Genomic DNA, 8,657 nt, shown 5'->3' on the forward strand with positions numbered 1-8,657 from the left:
TTCATTTCCTTTTCTTGTCTATTAGGATCTCACATATCAACGTCATTACCTTTAGATGGGATCCCTAAAACAATCACAAATGAGCTTCAGTTAACACAACTTGCACAAACTTAACACACACAAAAAAAAACTTCCTTTCACCAGGTTCTGCAACAGCTTATCTAACATACGCCAAAATCCAGACTTGACATGTTAAGATTGCCACACTGTCATAATTTTAGTCACATTAACTATTTCCCAATGTATGTGACTTTTACCTCCTGAATTTACAACTCTTATTGTTTTATTAAGTCATACTCAAAGGTGCAAAACAACTTTTAAGATGGCTATTTTACTTATTTGTTTTAATGTTTATGTATTTTTGAAGGGGGGGTGGGGAGGAGAGGCAGAGAAAGAGGGAGACACAGAATCACAAGCAGGCTCTGAGCTGTTAGCACACAAGCTGTGAGATCATGACCTGAGCTGAAGTCAGCTGCTTGTGTATCTGGCTGTTTTCATCACCAGTCTTACTCAGAGGCTTTCTTCCACGTGCTTTTGCAGCCACTGTCTTATGTGAGCTGTCATAAATGAACATCTGAGGTCATTATGAGGCAGGAATGCAGGTGTGATTCTGGCCTTTTGCAGAAGAGCAAAAAGAGACATGGAGAGGCTAAGTGGCTTAGCTCGGAATCACACAAAAGAACCAACTGCAGAACCCAGATCTGGTGCAGTGCTTGTCCCCACATGGCTGTCCCTGCTCTCAAAGAGCAGTTAATTAAGGTGTACATTTCCATTCATTAAAAATGTTATTTGTGGGGTGCCTGGGTGGCTCAGTGGGTTAAGCTTTCGACTTCCGCTCAGGTCATGATCTTGTGGTTTGTGGGTTCCAGTCCCACATATGACTCTGTGCTGACACCTCAGAGCCTGGAGCCTGCTTCAGATTCGGTGTCTCCCTCTCTGTCCCTCTCCCGCTTGTGCACACGCACTCTCTCTCTCTCAAAAAATAAACATTAAGAATAATTTTTTAATGTTATTTGTATTTCTTAATGTAAGATGTGTGAGTCAAAATCATTTTATTAATTTTTTTCCACGTTTATTTTCAAGAGAAAGAGAGCATGAGTGGGGGAGGGGCAGAGAAAGAGGGAAACACAGAACCCTAAAGCAGGCTCCAGGCTCTGAGCTGTCAGCACAGAGCCTGACACAGGCCGAGCTCCCGAACTGTGAGATCATGACCTGAGCCGAAGTTGGATGCTTAACCGACTGAGCCACCCTGGTGTCCCTTTTACTTATCATTTTAATAAGGCAAACTAGAAGCGGCACAGCAAAACTATCCAGGAAGGAACCTAGAAAAGACACAAAGTAAAATCTTCCTCTGGATTTGTTCTGGCAACCATCAGAGGCTGGCAACAAGGCTGACTCCATAAGCAGTTAAAAGGAATTTCCCATTACAGAACTCATAAAACAGAACATCTGAAAGTAAAAGTTTTGGTTTCACAATGATCAAGTCTGTAAGTGAACTAGTCAGGTAAACTCACAGTTCTAAATCAGCTGGGGGAAGTGGCAACCACTGTGGTTAAGAAGCTCTCTGAAATCCTCAAAGACTTTTGTAAATAACATAATACCAACTACTTTTCAAGGCATATTATTTCCTGTAATTCCTGAACCTCTGTGATGTATTGGATCAGATACTATTACCCTCTTACAGAGGAGAATCAAATACAAAGGTTAAGTAGAGGTAACTTTTTCTGGTCACAAACTTAGGTGACGTAGGTGACACAGACTGGACTTAAAGTCATGTCTCCAGAAACAAGCAAGAGCTGTTTTCACTACAACATTCACAGTTTGGGAATGTAGTCCATGGTTATTTATAACAGAATTATCTTAATTGTATTGTGTTTTGGTCAACATAAAAATTAGTTTGCATTCCCCTTCCAAATGGAAAGCAAAAAGCAAGCTGCCCAGAATGTGACAAAACCAGTGGCAGGGGAAATCAGCCTGGGATTAATATTCTGCCAAAATTAAATAACAATTTGAGAGGTTTACATCATTTCAACCATGGGGGAGATGATTTTCAGCCAGATGTAAGAGGAAACACACAGAAGAAAACAAACACAAAATCGTGTCTTGAGTATACAACAAACTTCTAAAGTATCTCTAAACCCATTAAAGTTCAGGCATTAAGATTTAGAGACGATAATAAACTTGTTCCAAGATCGCGTCATCAGTACAGCCTTAAGGCACTGACCCTAAAGCTCTTTCAACTACACACGCTACCCTTCACAGTGCTGCGCAGCAAGGAGGAAAAACAATGAACATCTCAAGGTGGTGGGGTAGAGCAAAGAGTTAAAGTGTGGTATGTTAAAATGGCATGCAAAACTAACCTTTGAATACTAATAGGAAAACTATCATTTTAGTTTTGTCTTTGAACGTTCAGAGGAAACAAATAGTCAAGGTAGGCTGGGGTTTAGAAACAGATTTGTAAAATCTGCAAACTGAGAGACAGCACCTTTCAGAGAGAGCAACCAGCTGCTGATAAAAACTAGAAGAGCAGCCTCCACTCCCCGCCCCCGGGCTGCTGGTTCTTATTAACCACCGAGAAGGAAATACAACCAGCAAAAACATACAGCACCAATGATCAAAGTGAAACCGATTTTTTTTTAATTATCTAGCTTAAATAGACGAATATATGTCAATAAAACGCATAGACTAAGTAGCGCCAACAAGCACTGTCATCCTAACCTAAGACATTTCAATGTCTCAGTGTCAGGAATCAAAGAAGACTTTAAGAAAAAAAAAAAAAAAAAGGAAAGACCTTTGCTTTTCGGCGAGGCCTGCATTCGGTGCTGAAAGAGTGTGCCGTTTTGTTTTGAGGAGGGGCAGGGAATATAGGAAGAGAAAAGCGAGACCCATCCCAGCGGCCCATCCTCAGCCCCTTCCCGCAGTCGTACACCCAGCCCTCCGGTGCCGCTGGCCAGGACCAAGGGTCTACAGGGCTCCGGGCCCCCTTCCCGGCCCCGTGCCTCGCATTCCCAGGACGCCTTCCTCTCGGGACCCCTCCAGGAGCCGGACCTCCCTTTGAGAGCCCTGGAGCTTCGGCTCCCCACCGGGAGCCTCAAGTTGCCCCGCGAGAACCAGCCGCCTCCTCCCTCCCGGAGGACCCCCTCAGGGCAGCTCCAAGTCAGCCCACCCGGGAGTCCCCCCGCAGGCCGGCCCCTCGCGGGCCCGGTTCTCCCGCACTCACCGCCGGGCGGCTCTGGGCTCGCCCGCCTCGGGCCGGCCGGGCCCCGTGGGGGGCGGGGGCGGGCGTGGAGGCGGGACTGCCGAGCGCGCGGGGCGCACTCCGGGGGCGCGCCGACGCACAGGCGCGCTCGCGCCCGCGCTCCCGCACCGACTCCCCCGCTGCACGCCCACACGCACACGCGGGCGGCGCGCGCCAGGCCGACTCCGCGGCGGACGCGAGCGCGGAAGCGCGAGGAATCCCTGGAATGAGGCGCCGCCCGCCCGCCCTCAGGCCCGCTCCGCCGGGCTCCGCCTGGCCCGCCAGAACACGCCCCCCGGACACGCCCCTCCTACCGAGCAGGTGGGCGGCCGAGCCCAGGTGAGCCGGCTGGGAAGCGGGGGCGGGGCCCCGCGCGCCAGGGAGAGGCTTGTTTCCCCTCCCCCCTCCCGCCGCACGCCCCGCGGCCGCTCGCACCTACCCTGCGGGCGCCGACGCGCTCGGGCGGGGGACGCCTGCTGCAGGCCTGGAGCGGCGCTGGGCCCCCGGAGGAGGCGCCAGTTCCCGAGGGCGCGAGGACCCGGCATCTCACGCATATCTCTACCCCCGAAAGGCCCAGCCAGTGGGAACTCACCTTCGGTGTACACGCACCAACGAACCTTCCGTGGCGCCCAGGTGCCTGCTGCTCTGGGCCAGGCACGTTCCCCACACGCACACAGTACACGTGACACCGACATCCACGGTCTAGCCTTACTCCACACCCACTGGGTCTGCTGCCTCTTCCCCGTCACGCACAGCCAGCAAGTGCCAGAGTATTTGAGCCAGACCCGCAGCACCTACGCGGTGCTCGGCTTCAGACCCTCACGCTTCCCCTTCCTCCAGCGGCAGCCTTTGGAAGGGTGTACGACTTCTCCAGCGCCCGGAGGTCGGCGCTCACACCCGGCTCGCCCGCGAGACCTCAGCGCACGCGGGGGACTCCCGTCCCCGGGACGCGGACCTGGACCGCTGCCTCACTTTCTCGTTACCCACACACCCCAGCCACACTGCCCAGACAGGCCGGCGGCCACACGTACCTGCAGGTACAGGTCGCACTTGCTTGGGGAAGTGTATACTCAGGTGCCACTGCGATCAGAACGGCCGCTGCAGTCCGGGGCACTCTGACGCGGCTCGGTTTCCTCCCATTACAGCATTTTACACTCCTCCACTCACTCTCCACTTCACACACACACACACACTCACGCCCCAGGCGCTCGGCAGCGTCTTTCCTCCCCCTCCCTCGCCCGGAGGAGGAAGTCCTAGTAAATGAAAACAGTGTGGAAGGGAGGGAGCAGAGGAGGAAGGGAGGGAGGTCGGGGTGGAAAGAGCCCCCTCCAGCCGCTCACACAGCAGTGTTTGCTGTGTTTGGCAAACTCCTGGAGTCCACAACTCAGGCTGTTCTGAAATGCGCCCGGGGAGGGGCAGAGGGGAGGAGGTGAAACATTTCTAATTGGTGCAGGTTCTTATTACAGCAGCAGCGTAGACATGTGACCACGAAAAGAAAAGCCCTGTCTTTAATTTTTTCCTGTCATTCTCTAGAGATTTGGTGGTGGGGGGTAGGAGGGGTGGAGGCCTAATACTCCGGTCCCCGGCAGCCCTTGCCCCATTGTTTTCTCATACTGCCACAATTAAGAAAACATTTGCTTAACATATCCAGCCGCTAACTTCATAAAATAAATAGCCAGAGACTGGACTTCCTCTGGTTTGCTTTAAATGGCTTCATGTTGCTCGCCTCCTGGCTGTTTTCAAACCTTAGTCGTTATTTGGAGCTCCTACTATAGGGCTTTCTCTGGGAGAAGGCTCCGCTGAGAGGCAAAGATAACAGTAAAAACAAATACCAGCTGACATTAATGATGGGGGAGACGGGCTGCTCTGCAGTTTTCACACTGTTTTCCCATCTATTACCTCACAGCATATTTCCTCATTTGATCTGAGCCCCTGTTGGAAAGCAGGACAGGTATTAACGGTTCTGCTACTGCCAGATTAAATGTTTTACCTGAAGCAGATAGAGGTGTACCAGAGCCTGGGGCTTATGGCCCCTTGTGAAATACACTCTCCTCCAGGCCACACAGGACCACTGCAAATGGACAGCCCAAGTGACAAGGCAGTCTCAGAAGCATGGCTGCCCCAGGTTTCCCAGTTCCCAGATTAAAATTCACAGATTTAAGCTGGGAAGGCTCCCAGTCTTCCCAAGGATACTTTTACTTCGACTCCGTGTTAGTACATCAGTAGTCTCAGAGTAGGGGGGAAAAAACCTGAAAAGATCATAAAGAGGAGGTTTTCACCCTGCCAAGTTAGGGCAGGGCATGAGAAGAGTGAGGGCTCCTTGGGCAGATTTCAGGAAGCGTGGCAAGACAGAAAGAGGGCTTTGGATTTGGAAAGACCTGGATTTGAATCCAAACTGTACCTCTGTTAGTTGCAGGACTTTGGGCATGTGATCAAGTGCAATTTTCTCATCTGTAAAACAGAGATAATAATGCTTACCTTGGACATCCAAGGACTAGGGACCAAGGACTAGGCCAAATATTTGATGAATATTCACATCTCCCTCCTTCTCTCTTCCTACCTTAAATCCAGTCCTGCTGTGGCACCCTATAAACAGACACCCACCTTCACATCCAGGGATAGAAAAATGATTTGCCCAGAGAATGAATGCAAATGAATGATGATAGCAATAATAATGCAACTGCACATTTATAAAATGGCTGTGGGGTTAACAAAGTGTTCCCACATATCATTATCTCATTTGATTTTTATGACAATCCTGCCATTTGTATGCTGCTAAATGATTTCCATTTGGGGTCAGTGTGGAGGTCCTAAAGCTGCCTCTTTAATTTCCATCACTGCTCAGAGCAAACCTTACTCTGCAGATAAATCATGGGGACAGAGGGCCTTTTCTCATGGATGTGACCAGTCTTCGACCTTTCCACGAATTAATCTCACTGCTTCCCTTACATCAGCATTAGTGTGACTTCCTCTGGCAACATCTAAGCATGGTTGTTTTAGTCTGGCTGTTTTAGTTGTACAGAAGAAGGACACACTCAATATCCTAAGAAAAAGGGGGTGTGCCATCAAGATATAGGTGGACTGGACCTGGGACATGTCAGGTACATAGAATATTCACATAATGGGATATTAACACCCTAAACAAATGACTTTCACCGACCTGTAACAATAGGGATAAATCTGGACAATATTATGTGAAAAAAAGTAAGTTCCAAAAGATCGTACGCAGCATAATATCCTATTTGTAATGTTATAAATAAAATGGAAAATAATTGTAGGAATATATACACCTGCGATAAAACTAATACAAAGGAAGTAAGAGGATGATGATCCAAGGATTCAGAATGGTAATTACCTAGGGAAGAGACTGGATGGTAGGGGTGGGAGCGAACCATTGCCTAAATGGAGGTTATTGTCAGGTTCCTTACCTTTGGGCTGTGGGTACACAGGTTCACTAGGAAAAATAACTACTTAAATGATGATTGCACAACAATGTGAATGCCACTGCACCGGACATTTAAAAATGGTTAAAATAGTAAAATTTGTTATCTGTATTTTACCATAATAAAAAAAAAAAAAGGAGCTATAGGAAAAACAAATTGAGCAAATTTCTAAAAACAAAAACAAAACAAAAATTGCTGAGTTGCTACCTGAAAAACAAAGATAGGTTGTACATTGACCACTAAATGAGAATGTGTTTCAAATCAAGGATTTTATAAACACTACAGAAATCTATTTTTTTAAGTAAGCTCTGTGCCCAACATGAGGCTTGAACTCACAACCCCGAGATCAAGAGTCTCATGCTCTACCGACTGAGCCAGCCAGGTGTCCCCTAGAAATTTATTTTTTTAGAAAAAGAGAATGAAAATAATCAAGGGTGTGGGTGAGTGGAGATTGAGGAGAAACAAGATCGGCCCTGAGTTGATCTTGGTTGGAGCCAAGTGATGGGTACAGGGGAGAGTGTTGTTATACTGTTCTGTCTACTCTTGTATGTGTTTAAAATTATTATATTAAAACAGTAAAGAATTAAAAGGAAAAGAAAGTGCCAAGAACCAGAAGAACCTCTATGGACCATTATCCTGCTTCTTCAACAGGCCACAGTGTCATTGGTCAGTCTTCCTCTGTTTCTCTGTGCTGCCTCCTGTGTTTAATTCCTTCTCACCCCTCCACCAAGGAACTTCCTTATCACTTCGACTCCGTATAGGTCCTTTTGGCTTTTGCTTCCCTGGTAGTGGAATCCCTTTGTATCTTCAGAGTTCAAATTGTTCAGAGACAATCTGATTCTTCTTTCTACTAATCCATAGAAACAGCATCAATCTGGGGTGCCTGGGTGGCTCAGTTGGTTAAGTGTCCAACTCTTGGTTTCAGCTTGATCTTGCAGTTCATGAGTTTGAGCCCCCCATCCAGCTCTGTGCTGACAGTGCAGAGCCTGCTTGGGATCTCTCTTTTCGTCTCTCTCTGCCTCTACCCTGCTCTCTCTCTCTCTCTCTCTAAATAAATAAATAAATAAATAAACTTAAAAAAAAATGGCATCAATCTAATCTATGTTGAAGTGCGTTGTCCATGAGGGTCCATGAAAGTCCGTGAAGTCAGGCATGGTCCAGCAGGAGAAAGGATAGGGCAGGGAGAGTGGGAACTACAGGGTATATAACAGAGCTGCTAGCAGGTGGAGGGGGGGGGGCAGCACCAAGTCTCTTACCAATGCAACTTTGAAAGACCCTCAGGAGTTCATTTAAATGAGAATAAGGTCTTTGTTTTCCATGTGTTCCTTATGACTTGTGAAGGCTCTCCAGTTACTCAGTATTATAAAAACATGGGGTTTTTTCACACCAAATTACCAATAAGTAATTTATTTTCCAATTTGTCCTCCCATGTCATACTTCCAAGGGGGAATTGGGGAAACAGCAATGGCTGCTAATCTGAAATGCTCATAGCGCAGATAGACTCATTCTTCTCGATGCATTAACCTAATGAGGAAGAATGTCTTTTACTACCCCATGGCCCATTGCTTATAATGTGCTCACATGAATTTCTCCTGTCCTTTTCTTCTCTTCGGTCCAAATTGTTCCACGAAGAGCACCGAGGAAACAGAAGACCTGCGTTCTTGTTCAGAAGGTGTGTGTTCTCTAGGTGACAGTGTGAGCCCATGAAAGTCATTTTATACATATGGGTCTAAGTCTCCACATCTATGAAGAGCTTAGATCAGATCAGGTTTGGCAAACAGGTGTCATCTTGAGCACCAGCTCTGTCTGGAGTCCTCTCTTGAGAAGGACTCTGAAGCCACAATTGAGGTTTAATGAAAGAAGAGTGTCAAGATTGATTAGTGATGTCTGCTGTGGACAGGGAATGGGAACTGGTGTATGGAATGTTTGCCATTTCTGATCTACAAGAGCTCTAAAAATCCCTTCTAGCCATAACT

At 47.6% G+C, this 8,657-nt stretch overlaps 1 protein-coding gene and 1 non-coding gene across 3 annotated transcripts in view; both read right to left on the minus strand.

Annotated features, from left to right (window-relative positions):
* VGLL4 (vestigial like family member 4) overlaps positions 1-4,434 on the minus strand; it is a 164,006-nt gene extending 159,572 nt beyond the window's left edge. The window contains exon 1 of one of the 2 annotated variants that reach the window (XM_049642751.1): positions 4,270-4,434. The gene's annotated coding sequence lies outside the window, so the exon portion shown is untranslated. Of the gene's footprint in view, positions 1-3,220; positions 3,300-4,269 lie in introns of those variants that run through there. The other variant, XM_049642750.1, reaches the window with a different exon arrangement.
* Positions 4,435-6,992: 2,558 nt separating this feature from the next.
* Positions 6,993-7,065, minus strand: TRNAK-CUU (transfer RNA lysine (anticodon CUU)). The gene has a single exon. It is a non-coding gene; the product is annotated as a tRNA-Lys (tRNA).
* Positions 7,066-8,657: the final 1,592 nt, after the last annotated feature.

This window comes from Panthera uncia, chromosome A2 (assembly GCF_023721935.1).
Source record: "Panthera uncia isolate 11264 chromosome A2, Puncia_PCG_1.0, whole genome shotgun sequence".
NCBI classification, from domain to species: domain Eukaryota; kingdom Metazoa; phylum Chordata; class Mammalia; order Carnivora; family Felidae; genus Panthera; species Panthera uncia.